Source organism: Lotus japonicus, chromosome 6 (assembly GCF_012489685.1).
Source record: "Lotus japonicus ecotype B-129 chromosome 6, LjGifu_v1.2".
Taxonomy (NCBI): Eukaryota; Viridiplantae; Streptophyta; class Magnoliopsida; order Fabales; family Fabaceae; genus Lotus; species Lotus japonicus.
In genome coordinates this window covers 51,419,154-51,433,398 of record NC_080046.1, presented here as the reverse complement: position 1 = coordinate 51,433,398, position 14,245 = coordinate 51,419,154, and the positions used below count along the sequence as shown (strand labels likewise).

At 32.5% G+C, this 14,245-nt stretch overlaps 1 long non-coding RNA gene across 1 annotated transcript; it reads left to right on the top strand.

The window, feature by feature from the left end:
• The first annotated feature begins 1,188 nt into the window (after positions 1-1,188).
• LOC130723827 (uncharacterized) lies at positions 1,189-4,040 on the top strand. The gene is made up of 2 exons (XR_009014363.1): positions 1,189-2,574; positions 3,744-4,040. It is a non-coding gene; the product is annotated as an uncharacterized LOC130723827 (long non-coding RNA).
• Positions 4,041-14,245: the final 10,205 nt, after the last annotated feature.

The following is a 14,245-nucleotide window of genomic DNA, read 5'->3' as shown; positions in this document are numbered from 1 at the left end:
CAAACAGAAAATACAATAATGCTTGCACAGGCTTCAAAAACATGCTCCAAACTCGTAGCAGCAGCACAAAAGGCGATCATCCATCCAAAACAATGTAGAAATCAAAACTCTGAAGTCGGAAGGCGATCGTAGCCACAACGAACGATCTACACAGAGCATGAACTGGCGACCAACAACCAGCAGCCATAACTCTTTGAAGTTGCAGAACAAAATTTACAACCTATTCAATATACCCAGCAAAGCTTGGGAAGAACAAAAGCTATGTTGTTACTGCAAATTTCGAGCTTCCACTCCAAATCCATCCTCACCAAGTAGAGATGACTGCTCAAGTTGGTCAGTTGATGCCTCCGAGGTCAACTTTAACTCCTGAATCTGAATTAAAAGAAGGGCAAACTGCGGCACAATCAATAACCTTACATAATAGGAATTTTGACCTCCATGCCTTAACAATAGTTTCAACCCGGATGAGAGCAACAATAGACCGTGAAGAAGAGCCACAAAGTCCACACCTTCTACGTTTGACAAAACATCTCAAACCCATCTGTTGCCATACCACACCTCTAAACCCCACCAACTTCCAATGTCAAGAGCCAAAGCACACCAGCGTACCCCAAAACCACCGCCGCCATAAGCCTCAGAGCAAAAGCCCAAAAACCCATCGAACACCAAAACTACCCGAGACACCAACCTCGACCCCCAAATACTCACCTGTCAGAACTCACTCCAAAGGTCGGAAGAGACCAGCACAGCGAAACAACCTCAAATCTGAGAACGGGAGGCACAAAGATAGCCGCAACCGAGACGAGGGACACGAGCGGCGGTTGGAAAGGCAAAGAAACTGACCCGAAAAAGAGCGAAAGCCTACGGGCAAGCAAAGAGCACGACGGCGCCGACGACCGCTGCCAAAGAGAAGGAGAAAATAGAGCTTGCGAGATCCTGAGCAAGTGAAAATGAAACGCAGAAGAAGGATTAGAGGGTGGGGGGGATTAGGAAAGAAAGAAGGAGAGGGGAAATAATTGGTTGCTGCTATAAGACCCTAAATTTAATAACTAGATTATTGATTTATTTTTAATGTATTAATTATTTTTTTGTGTGTATTATTCTATTTTAATTGTACGAATTTCTATTCTTAAGTTATCTCTTTCTTTTATGAAGAGATGACCTGCTCTAACAGGTCACCTTTTGATAATTACCTATGCTAGCCTATCACCAAAGAATATTCCTTATTTTTTTCCCTCAATTACTTATTCTTTCATTCTTATCTTCCACATCACTTCCTCTCATCCTCACCACACATTCAAAATTTCTGATTACTTTCTCTCTCCACGTGGGTCCCACCCCACACAATCAGCCTTGCCTTTACTCTCTCCCCCTCACTCTCCCCTCATTCACGCTCTCCCCTCACTCTCGACATTTCTCTCTCACTTTCTCCTTCTTCACTTCTTCTCCTCCATTTTTCCTCTGCAACCCAAAACAACTCAACATCACCTTCTTCTTCTCCCATGGCAGCCGCCACCACCACGAGAATCCCCTCTGCTCACGCGAACCGCCGTCGGTCACGCCACCATCGTCGCGTTTTCTTCTTCTTCCCATGAGAGCCACCATGAACGAACCGCCACCACCTTGGCCTCTCCTTCACGCGCACCACCACGGTCGCCCTGCTGGCCCAACCGCGAGCACCATCATCACCCACATGATGAGAAACAACAGAGAAATAGAGGAGAAACCAAACCCTAAAACCGCCACCTTCAAGCTCCGATCTTCGGCAAACCACTGAGCTTTTGGAGAAATCAATACCACCGTTGAACTACCCTCATCATCTGCTTCAAAACCCCTCCATCAATTTGCCGCTAGTATCATGTCGTTCTGATTTCCGTAGCTCGAATTATAAGCTTTTTAGTGAGCATGGGTTAAGCTGTCCCGTTTCTCACGAACTGCTGTTAGTATTCGATTTTTTCTGAATTTTTTACTTTGAATTTAGACTTGAAAATTTATAGAGATTTACAAAACCTGTAGACGAAACCATGATAAAAATATTAGATTTTTCTGAGTGCATTTGACGTATTTAAAAATTTTCCAAAGTGGCTGTACAGTTTATGATCGTTTTGACAAAATCGTTCATCGTGAGTGCAAACGTTAGTTTTTGGCAAAGATGAGGAAAACCTCTTTGGTACCTTACTTACGTATGTTGTTGATTCGTTTATGAAAATAAAGAGCGTCGAGTTTTACGCGCATTTATTCGTTAAAAGGCGATTGCGAAAGATTTTGAAAGTCGAACAAGTTTTTGGAGTGTTAGGGAATAAGAGTTTGAATATTATCTCTTTTGTTAATGAATGTTTTAGGGGTAACATATTTGGTTAGAGATAAAGCAGTTAGGTTTGGATTCCCGAGTGACGAATTAGACTTGGAAAGTAGGTAGCTCAATTAGTAATTACGTTATGTGTACTTATGAAGGGTACGAATAACGGGAGCGCTTGATGACGAAACCAAAGAACAAAAAGGAAGCGAGCCGACACGGGAAAGCAAGGATGTGATTTGGATTGGAGTTGCAGTTTAGGCAGGAAATTGGCTAGGGTAAGAGTAACTCAGTTTTAGCGTGTCTTTGAGTCTTGCCTGCTTTTATCGCACTGCATGCGCTTGAGATGAAGATGTTTAATTTGGTTGGCGTTGATTGAAATATTGTATGCTTGCAATGTTGTATGCTTCCTTATGTTGACTGTTTCTGAGGCTTGTGCCAAATGTTTTCTGAAGGCTTCGGCCGAGTGAACTTATTGAGACGTGTGCCTCCGTTTTCTGAGAGGCTTCAATCGTTTACTGGTTTCCGTCATTATTTCTTTCTAGTGGATTGGACATGATTATGTTTTATAGCACTGAATTATTGTTTCATCGCTCAATAGTGCTTGATGTGTTTGTGCGAATGTTGTGATTATGAATAACATGTGATTATGCTGATTTGATTATTGAATTTGAGATTGTTGTTTGAGTGACTACTGAGTTGGATGAGATGTTTTGACTTGCTTGAAGTGGCAGTGGAGTGGATATTTTCACATGACTGTCCCGTCTTTCGGGGCGTTATTAAGTGGTAGTGGAGTGGATATTTTCACATGACTATCCCGTCTTTCGAGGCGTTACTTAGTGACAATGGAGTGGATATTTTCACAAGACTATCTCGTCTTGCGAGACGTTATCAAGTGGCAGTGGAGTGGATGTTTTCACATGACTGTCCCGTCCTTCAAGGCGTTATCAAGTGGCAGTGGAGTGGATGTTTTCACATGACTGTCTCGTCTTGCGAGACGTTATTGTTTGATTGATATTGTTGAAGTTGTTGATATCTGATTTGATGTTATATTTTTAAGGTTGTTGATATCTGATTTGAGGTTATATTGTTGAGGTTGTTGTCATATGATTTGATTCTATATTGTTGAGGTTGTTTATATCTGATCTAATTCTATGTTACTGCTTATATTGATATCTCTCTTGGATTATATTGTTAGCTTATCTATTTGTGGTATCTATGATGTTAAGTTGTTGATATATGTTTTAAATCCCTATTGTCGATTTCGTTGATATGTAATTCGATTTCATATTGTTGGATGAGTTGTCATTTAACTTGAATTCAAGTTGCTAGTTTATTTATCATGCTAGGTAACTAAATAGCATGCTTTTCTCTTTTATATGTGGTAATTGTATGGAGTTAACCCTTTCTGCTTGCTACTTGTTGTTTGGGCGCTTAACGCTATTAGGCGATGGAGAATCTTCGATGGAGCTTAACCTTTGTGCGAGTGGTGATGAGGACTTGAAGAACTGTGGAAGACTCGAAGAATAGAGTCGGGTGTTGGGCTAGAGCCTTGGGTTAGACAGTTTACCGTTATTGGTAAGCTTGCATAATGATTTTAGAAATTTATATTTGGGGTTTCGGGTACTTGCCTTGTTCAAGGCTAAATGTAATTTGATTATAGTTGGGAGTATGCATGACATGTTTTGGAAATACTTTGAGAGGAAAAAAATATATACTCGTGTTTGCGAATCATTTTGGAAAACATTGCATATTTATATTAGGAGGTTGCTATGGTGACCCCCCGAAAGTCAGTGCGTTACAGCCGCCACGCGAGGAGGCGGCGCGGCGGCCACCCATCAAAACCCTAGATCTGGGCTGAGAGAGAGGCAGAGGAAACGAGTATAGAGAGAAGTTAGAGAGAAATAGGTACTTCTATCCAATTGTTTTATGCCACATCAGTTTAAATAGTTATATATTGCATTATTTTAGTGCAAACGGAGTGCATAAAAGTTTACACTGACAAAAAGTTTTACAGTGACAATTTATAGCATTTTGACAAGTGCACGGATCGTTATAATAATAAAAAGAGAATTAGATTTGACACCCACTTTAAAGTGGGGAAAAGATCAATTCAACCCGGCTTGTAATATTTTCGAGAAATCAATTCCCAAAATAATTTGGAATTAAAAATTCCGATTTAAAATTCCGAAACAAATATGTACAAATTAATTAGATATCGATCGTATTCAGAAACATGAACGGAAGAAGAAGTTCCAGACAATTGCACGCAAAGTGTAGAACCATCAACAATAATCAAATTGAGTACATCCTCACTGTTTGAAATGGGTATGATACTAACAAATGAACAACATGATTTACGATTTTCAAACATGTAAAAATTACAGAACGATCATAATAAGGATCCTGACCAGTATAGCGAATGAATTTTCAGATCTACAGCCATGGAAATCACAGGAAATCGGAAACAAAACACGAGTAGGTGTAGATTAAACGAGAGAAGAGAGCGAAGAAGCTTACATCAGAGGGGTTATCCGGGAATCAAAATTCCGAATTATTTCGGGAATTAAAATTCCGAAGCTTCACACCCCAGGATGATAATGTGCGTGAACTCAATTTCTGAAATATTTCAGGAATTTATTTACCGAAAATATTACGAGCTGGGTTAAATTGGTCTTTTTCTCACGTTAAAGTGGGATGCCAAATCTAGTCCTTAAAGTGTTAAATCTAACTCCCTAAAAAGTATCAAGTCCACATAGATTGTGGATCATTAGATTTGGCACCCCAATCATTAGAAATGTCACCCTACTTACGGAAACTAAGTTTCCGAAATATTTCGGAAATAAGGTTTCCGAAGCACTTTTTTACTCAAAAGTGTGGTGTTAGATGTATTTTGCACTAAAAATCACGAATTAATTTCGGAATCTAAGATTCCGAAATAATTCGGAACTTGAAAATCCGAAAATTGGGGGTGTGAAATCTAATGGTTGGGGTGGCAAATCCAGCTCTCTAGATTGTGGGTTAGGTATCAATCTCGTTAATATCCTATTGATTATTGAAAGGAAAAAAAAAGGTAAAATTGTTTGTAGCTTTGTAACGTCTTACAAAATAAAGGTAAGGAGTTGTAAATTATCCATGTTGATTACTTCACATTATCCTAGATGGATCAATAATGTTCAAAATAAGTGGTTTTATTGAAGATGCTCCTTGGTCGGTTCAAGAGGCTCTGAGGAGAGTCCAACATGATTATGAGGAGTTTAGACTTTGCAGGAGGGGCAGAACAGTTTCTGAGGTAGGAGAATTTGCGATTTTGAGGTGGGAGTGTCCACCGCCAGGAATGATGAAGCTCAACACGGATGGGAGCTATCGAGACATGGAGGATAGTATGGGAACCGGTGGAGTGCTGCGTGATGAGCATGGTCAGTGGGTTTGTGGTTTCTCCTCTCAGATGCGTGGCGGTAATGCGTTCCTAGCAGAGGCCATGGCTATGCGGGATGGATTGAACTTGGCTTGGAACAGAGGTATACGTAACCTGATTTGTGAGTGTGACTGCAAAGAACTGTTGGAAGCCATTATAATCAAGATACAATAAGGTTTGTGGAGGAACTTCAGCAGATTGTGATGTTGCTGGAAAGGAATTGGAGGGTTGAGGTCAGATACACTCCAAGGCAGTGTAACAAGCGAGCTGATTTCCTTGCTAAATACTTTTTGTCGCCGGCGCCGCTAACGGTCATGTAGGTGGCTTGCCTGAATGTGCAGACTTTGCTCCTGCGTGATTTAGTCGGTTTTAGTTAGTTTTTATCTTTGCTTAGTTTTCCGATGTATCGAAAAAAAGAACCTTATAAAATTTTATTTTTATTAATTTATAAATAATTCTATTAACCCATTATTAGAATGAGGTTAGCTACCACATCCACAATCCCTAAATGTAAAATTGATCGTAGGCTTGTTTGAAAGAAAGTAAATTGCGAGAAATTATGGAAACATAAATCAACAAGAAAAACGTGTTAGGGGAATAACTTTGCTGATCCAATTCCATATCCTTATCCATTTCAGTTATATATGAGTTAGTTTCAATTACCGATGGTGCCATTGTTTGTTATTCACCAACTCATTATCTAGCTAGATGAAACTATTAGTTGAGTTATTAGTGTCAATCCCTTGTACTACTAGCAACCCAATTAATACAATAAGATTTCAATTCCCCAATTAATACACACAATCGGCTTTCCAAAGATCAATTTCCCAATTTATTCCTTACATTTCTAGCACGATCACTTTCCACACTCTTCTCTGCCCTTCTATATATATGCCTCTAGCATTCCTACTATCTATACATCACCATCCGAGAGATTCTCTAAAACACTTCACTTTCTCCCACATTCCAAATGGCTTTCCAAAGATCTCACACAGTGACTATGAATCTTGTGCTTGTGTTCTGTTTGGTTGCAGTGATAACCAATGCTGTTACCATGAGCAGTGCTCGGGAACTGAATAAGAATCCATCAGATCATGAGAAAGGAGTGAATAATGCGGCTGCTGTTGAAAGTTAATTAGCAATATTTGAGTAAGTGACCCAATTACAATCAAAACAAAACTCAATATGTGAAAACCAAATTAAATCTATGAAAAAAGAGCCACAAAAAAACTGCATCTGAACACAAAGAGACGCCAAACGTACCTATTGAATTTGCAACCATCCAGCATTGTAGCAGTAGCTGTAGAAGTCAGGACAATAATTAACTAGCAATTTTCATCCATTTCTCCAAGGAAATGGACATGGATAACAATAGTACAGGACATATAAAATCTAAATACGTGGATCATTTATAATTTAATACATCAACTTAATGGTTGGTACGTAACAATAGTACAGTACTAATACACTGGACATCATTTTTTTTTGGAAGGCTAGCTACACTGGACATCATGAAGCGGTGGCACTGTTTTCAACTCTGTTTCCTTCAAAACCTGAGATTGTGTCTAGACTCTAGATTAATTTCTCTCATTAATCAGTACTCCATTAAATAACCGGCACAGTCATGATCAAAGTATGCAATTTTACCACCATTTCTATTAAATTTGATTTAATCCTAATTTTAGCCCAAAATTAAAACTAGCTCTTGGGTAGTGGTTGTTCTACTCTTTATCATCGCTTACTTAGTGATATTTGTATTTGTAGGCAATGTGCAATTTCTCAACCCATTCTCTCATGCATAGGGTTGGACATATATAGAGTCTGGTTGGTGAAGTATGTATGATAACCATTTATTGAGTTATTTTATTGACTTTTTCAAAGTAAGTAATCACTATTTGTGGTGGTTATGATGTTTACTTTACCCTCTAAACCGAGTTAGAGGAGTCAAATCACTCGAGATATGAAGCGTGATAATTTGCAGAATTGGTTATGGTGGTCCATATATCAGTGATTTCTAATAAAGATATCTAAGGTAAGCTCACACTTCCGATCCGTATTAAATTTTGATTAACCTTAACTCTACCTAAAAAACTAGCTTTAAGTTAGGTGAGGGTTGTTCTACCCCTTATTAACACTTAATCAACGTGTGGGTTGTCCTTAGTTCTTCGGGTGTTGGGCTTCTGGTTTTAGGGCCTTTGCTCCTTCTTTGGTGCTTTGGGCGGGTTGGGTTGTTGTTGGTTGATTTTGCTGCTTTTTTATCTCAATTGAGGAGAGTTGTACATTCTTGTCATTTCCTCATTAATCATTATATTTTTACTTTTGAAAATAAAACACTTAATCAATGTGAGGTTTCTTAGCAATTTTAATTTAGATTGTCGAAGTTATCTCAAGTAAATATAACTTAAAAATCACTCTAACTTTAGGTAACCTAGCAATGTTTGTCCGATATTTACTTGAATAGACAATCTCTTTGATTTTACTTGCCGCCTATTAAATGTTTTGATAAGACTAGTTTAGCATGGAGTAAATTGTTAGCAGTAATTCCTATTTCTTTTTATAGGATTTACATCTTGATCACCGTTGGAGAGCATGCAAGAGTTTCTTCCTTACATTTCTAGTGATTCGTTTCTACTTTCTACACTCTTCATTACCCTCTATATATGCCTCCAAAATTCCTACTACAAATTCATCCCTAAAAATCTTTTCACTTTTCTCACTCAATATAATATTCCAAATAGCTTTTCGAGAATCTCACAAAATGATCATGAACCTTGTGCTTCTGTTCTGTTTGGCTGCAGTGATCAACAATGTTGTTAGCATGAGCAGTGCTCGGGAAATGAATAAGAATCCATCAAATTATCATGAGAAAGGAGTGAATGTTGTTGTTGCTGAAACTGCTGCTGCAGATCCACGCAATAATAAGAAACTTGATAAGAACCAGTTACCACCATTTACCATTCCCCTTCCAATTCCCCTTCCATTGCCATTCCCACGCTATAATCTTCCAGGGATACCAATGCCAGTCCCATTCCTCACGCCTTGGCGCCCATTCACATTCCCAACAAGCATGCCAGCTCTTGCACACAGCAATAACAATCATAACAATGATAATATCCCTGCTGGTGTCCCACCTTATTAGTAGTTACTTCCCAAGTGTATGCATGCATGCATGCCATGCTAGGGTCCTGTTGCCCCTAATATACATAAATAAAGCTGTTGGTCATGATCAATTATAATGTTGTTCTTTTTAGGTTTTTCTGTATATCATTGGAGGGGATTATATGCTCACTTTGTTGAGTGTTGTCTGTATTTTCGACCATTTATCTAATAATAATTTTGCTTTCTAAAAAAAAGATGAATGATGATGCTAGCTAAGTCAAAAATCAGATAATAAACTTGTATGGTTCAGGTTGCAAGTTTGTTTTAGTTTGTGTACTATATAGTAAATTGTTTGCCCTCTTTTCTTTTCAGCATGTGCATTATATAAATCCATGCAGTTTGTTATATACCTAGTTTGTGGTATAGTGTGCTTTTTTCTCGAAAGTAAAAGATACTTCTATAAAACTTTACACAAACATTTATCCGATTATTTTATTCCATATCACTTTGCACATTCTAAGCTCATCCACGGTTAAAGCCACCCAAGCAAGGAGTTTAGGCCTCCTGCAAAAAAAAAATTCTAAAAGAAAAGCCTCAAAAAATATTTTTTTACTAAGTAAAAAATGCTCTAAAAAATCAAGCATTAATATTGAGTCAACTCTAAAAAAGATTTCACTTTAAAGTTGGTTTTATGCCTCATTCAGTGTTGGTTCGGCCTAAAACTCTTTTTCTCCCCTCTATATATATGTCTCTAACATTCCCACCAGTCCACTACCTTGTTTGTTTGTTTTGACTTCAAAGATTGTAATACGAGTAGGATGCAAACAAAACAAGACTCAACATGTTAAAACCAAATCTATGGAAAAGAACCACAAAAAATCTGCATCTGAACATTAAGACGCCATACGTACCTATTGCATTTGCAAGCAATTTTCATCCGTTTCTCCAGGAAATGGTCGTGGATAACAATATTACTACAGTACATAACATATAAAATCCATATAGGTACGTGGATCATTTATAATTTAATATATCAAGTTAATGTCGATAACAACATGTTTGAATAGAATAAAAATTGGTGTACACCAAAAGGGTGTATATATCCCATTGGAGAGATAAGAAGAAGAGAGATAAATGATAAGTGTGATTTTTAATATGATGTGGCTGAAAGAAAGAGATAAAAAGAAAACAAAAGGTGTCTGAAAATGTCTGCACTATTTGGTAGTTTATGAATTATTGTCGGCCAGTTAGAATATATAATATAAAACCATTCATATGTCTCTTACCAAAAAACTTAAGCTTTTGAGATAATTTGTTACTTGACATTTATTAGAGCCTTTGTGATCAAGTGGTTTAGATGAGTTCGATTATTCATCTCTTACTTTCTAATTAAAAAAGTTGAATTTAAAAACATAGTAAGTAAGTCTGTGCATTATTCACGCTTCAAGCCCAACTGAGTTCTTATGTGAGCAAGACGTGTTATAATATAATATAAAACTAATCATTTAACATTTACCCAACAACTTAAATTTTTAAGATAATTGGTCAATCTATCTATATCTATATTCTATATATATATGTAAAGGAGACTTGAACTTTTTTGCATTGATTACCTTACATTTGTATTATATACATTAGATAATAAAATACAAAACTAAAATATTAACTACATCTACTTTATTATTCATTATATTAATTAATAATTTTTAAACTTTTCAATTTCCTAATTTAAAATAAAAACTTTTCAATTTCCCATATTTTAAAATAATTTTTAATATTTAATAAGTTTTAACTATTAATTATAACTTGAGAACAAATTTTGAATAATAATGATAATAATTTAAATTGACTACTTTTACATTAATAAAAATATATAGTAAAATAAATTTTACATTTATAACTAATTGTAAAAAATTTCAAATTCTTATATATTAAGATTAAAATTATTATTTTAATTTTAATTATTAATCATAAGTTGGTGAATTTTAAAAATTAACCAATAAAACTTATTACTACATTTTAAATATAAATAAAAATTAAGTACAAAAGTTAGATATCATCTTAATAAATTATGGACTTGAGATCAACATTACTTGCACGATTGATTAAATTTTTATTTCCATTTCAATTAATTATTGACATAAGGTTGAAAAAAATGAAAAGATACAAAAATAGCACAAATTAATATCTCTTAAATAAAATAAACATGTTAAATATTGAAATTAGTTAATGGTTGAATTCTTTATGTAAGTATATATTTTGGAAATTACTTTTAAAATATGAAATGATTATGCATGTTGTTTAAATTAACTATAACGAAGTTTTGTATTATTTAAAAAATAATTTTAAATTTCCTTGTGATTTTTCTTAATAATGATAGTAATATATTATTGATGAATATTTTATGTTATTAATTTTTTTGTTAACTATTAATTTTTCATTTTGATTTTCTTATAGAAAAGAATAATTTATTACGTAGTACTTAAAAATAGTTAGAATATTAACTATCAATCATAAATTCAGAGAAAAAAATTAAGAAATATATTATATATAGACAATATTAATAATTTAAATTAAATAATAGTAAAGATAAAATTTATTAATGAACAATCTAGAAAAATAGTTTCAAAATTAAATAAATGCATGTCTCTATAAGATATTTACTATTAAATATACTGTATGTGTGTATTATTTGAAAAATAATTTCAAATATGTTTTTTTGATCTATTATATAGTAGTAAAAATATTTTCTAAAGTTTTCTTATGTTATTAATGATATTTTCCTTTTCAAATTTTTTTATTAAATTTCTGTAATATCCTTTATTTACATAAAGGAACTCCAATACAAGTAATTTAATGCATCAAAGGAACTCTAATACTATATATTTAGATGTCTAAACACAATAATTTTTTCTATTATATCTATGCTGAAGAAATATTTGAGTATTTATTATTTATATAATTAAACTATAGTATTTTTCATATAATATTAAAAAATGTCGTAAATAAACCCGTGCAATGCACAGGTATAATATCTAGTATCTATATATATATATATATATATATATATATATATATATATATATATGTAAAGCTCACTTGAGCTATTAGTATTAAATGCATTAAACAATCAAGTTAAACAAATTAATTTCTTTTCAACTTTTAATATAATGTAACTTTTGAAACATGTCAATCTTTTTGTTTTTGACTTTACACATGCCAATATAACTTTTTGAAAAATACATATAGCCTCTATAATTGAAAAAATAAATAAAAAAAATAACTACATGCAATCTTTTTGTTTTTTGACATTACACATGCCAATTTGCATCATATGACTTTGAGAGCAATCTTAACTGCATGTAGTATAATATGATGAATAATAATTTTATAAAGTTGTAAATGATAACACCTCTCATTGTTATTGGAAAGTGAAAATTCCCTTAAACTAATGAGAAATTTGTCATTTTCATTTCCTTTTCTCAAATTCACTTAATATTATCGGTTACTAATATGGATCAGTCTGATTTATTATGAGTGCATTACTCATTCATACTCTCTTTTAAAATTAGTGATATCTTCCATATTCTTCAATGCTTAATCTTCAAATATAAATGCACCTCACCTATTTGTGTTTTATGCAACTTTCATTCAACCCCAGCAAATCATGAGATATGGGTGCTACCTGTATTCTTTTGGTCATTTATTTTCATATCTTGCATCCAAACTTGCTCTGATAAATTACTATTTGGGTTTTTAATTGGCGGAAACTACTAACTTTTATTTGAATTAAATTATGTAATAATTTTTTATTTATTATGAAATCTTTAGGAAAATCAAATCTGATTCACCATAGAGACTACAAATATATTTAACCCAAATCATGAAAACAAATATCATGAATATTTATAATCTAACTTTTAAAAAATATTATTTGTGCTTTACTTTTTAAAGCTACGATTATAATAACTTTTAAAATTTCAGTCCTGCTATTATCATTAGTGCATATTTTAAAGTTATTACCTTCCTTTAATATTTATTATTTTAAAATTATTTTCTTATAGCTATCTTACCTTCATATAAATTTAAATATCACAACTAAAAAATATAACTTAAATTCTTTTAAAAAGAAATATAACTTAAAAACGAACCCGTGCAACGCACGGGTTTAATTTCTAGTATATAAGTAAAGGAGACGTGAGTTTTTCCATGCATTAAACCATAAAAGCTCACATACCTTTATATTAAATACATTAAAAAATAAAAATAAAATATTCAATAAATTAAAAACTGAAAATTTTTGTATTATAAAAAACTATTCAAGTACTTATAGACTTAAAATTGACTTGAGCTTTTCATTTGACAAATATAAAAAATTAAAATTAATAATAAAATATATTTATTAATAAATAATTTAGATAAAATACTTTTAAAATAAAAAATTTATATCTATATATATATAACTATTATATATACATGTGTAAAAAAGACTTGAAAAATATCATTAAACACATAAATAAATAATAAATTTATTTTCTATTAAAAAAATTAAATAAAAAATTGAAAACTAAAATAAATACTACATCCACTTTTTTATTCATTATATTAATTATTAATTGTTAACCTTTTCAATTTCTCTTATTTAAAACTTTTCAATTTCTCTTATTTAAAATTAAATATGAAAATTAATTTATTTTTAATTATTCATTACAGCTTGAGGTGAATTTTTCAAAATTAATAATAATTGAAATTGACTACCTTTACACTAATGACAATAATAGATTGTTAATAATATTTGTTAATAATAATTATAAATATTATTAGTTATTAATTTGAGAAATTGAAAAGAAAATCACAAATAAAACTGATTAACTATTTTTAACTTATAAAAAATACTTATTAACAAATAATGTCGAAAAAATAGTTGAAAATTAAAAAAAATGTCTCTATAAGATATTTATTATTACTATATTGAATGTATGTATTATTTGAAAAAGATTCTTAAAATGTGAGTTTTGATCTATTATATAGAAGTAAAAATAACTTGAGAAAGCATAACAGAGAAAAATAATTATACCAAAAGTTGAATAAATTTAAGTTTACTAAATAATATTTTACGATATTAAAATTATAAATTATTATAATTTTTAAAGTTAAAATTATTTCATATATAGTTGATAAAAAAATATGTTATTATAACTTATATTAAAACCTCATTACTTGATTTAAAATATTTTAAATTCACTTAAGGATTTTTCAAATTATTAAATTGGTTTATAAGGATAAGTTATGATTGAAAAATAGAACAATATCTGGGGGCAATATTTCCCCTAATTGAGTATCAATGTTTCTAACCGGATATATGATAAATCAGCCTGCCAAAAACAGAAAACCCAAATCAATAGAATATGTTACAACCAAAGTTTTTAAAA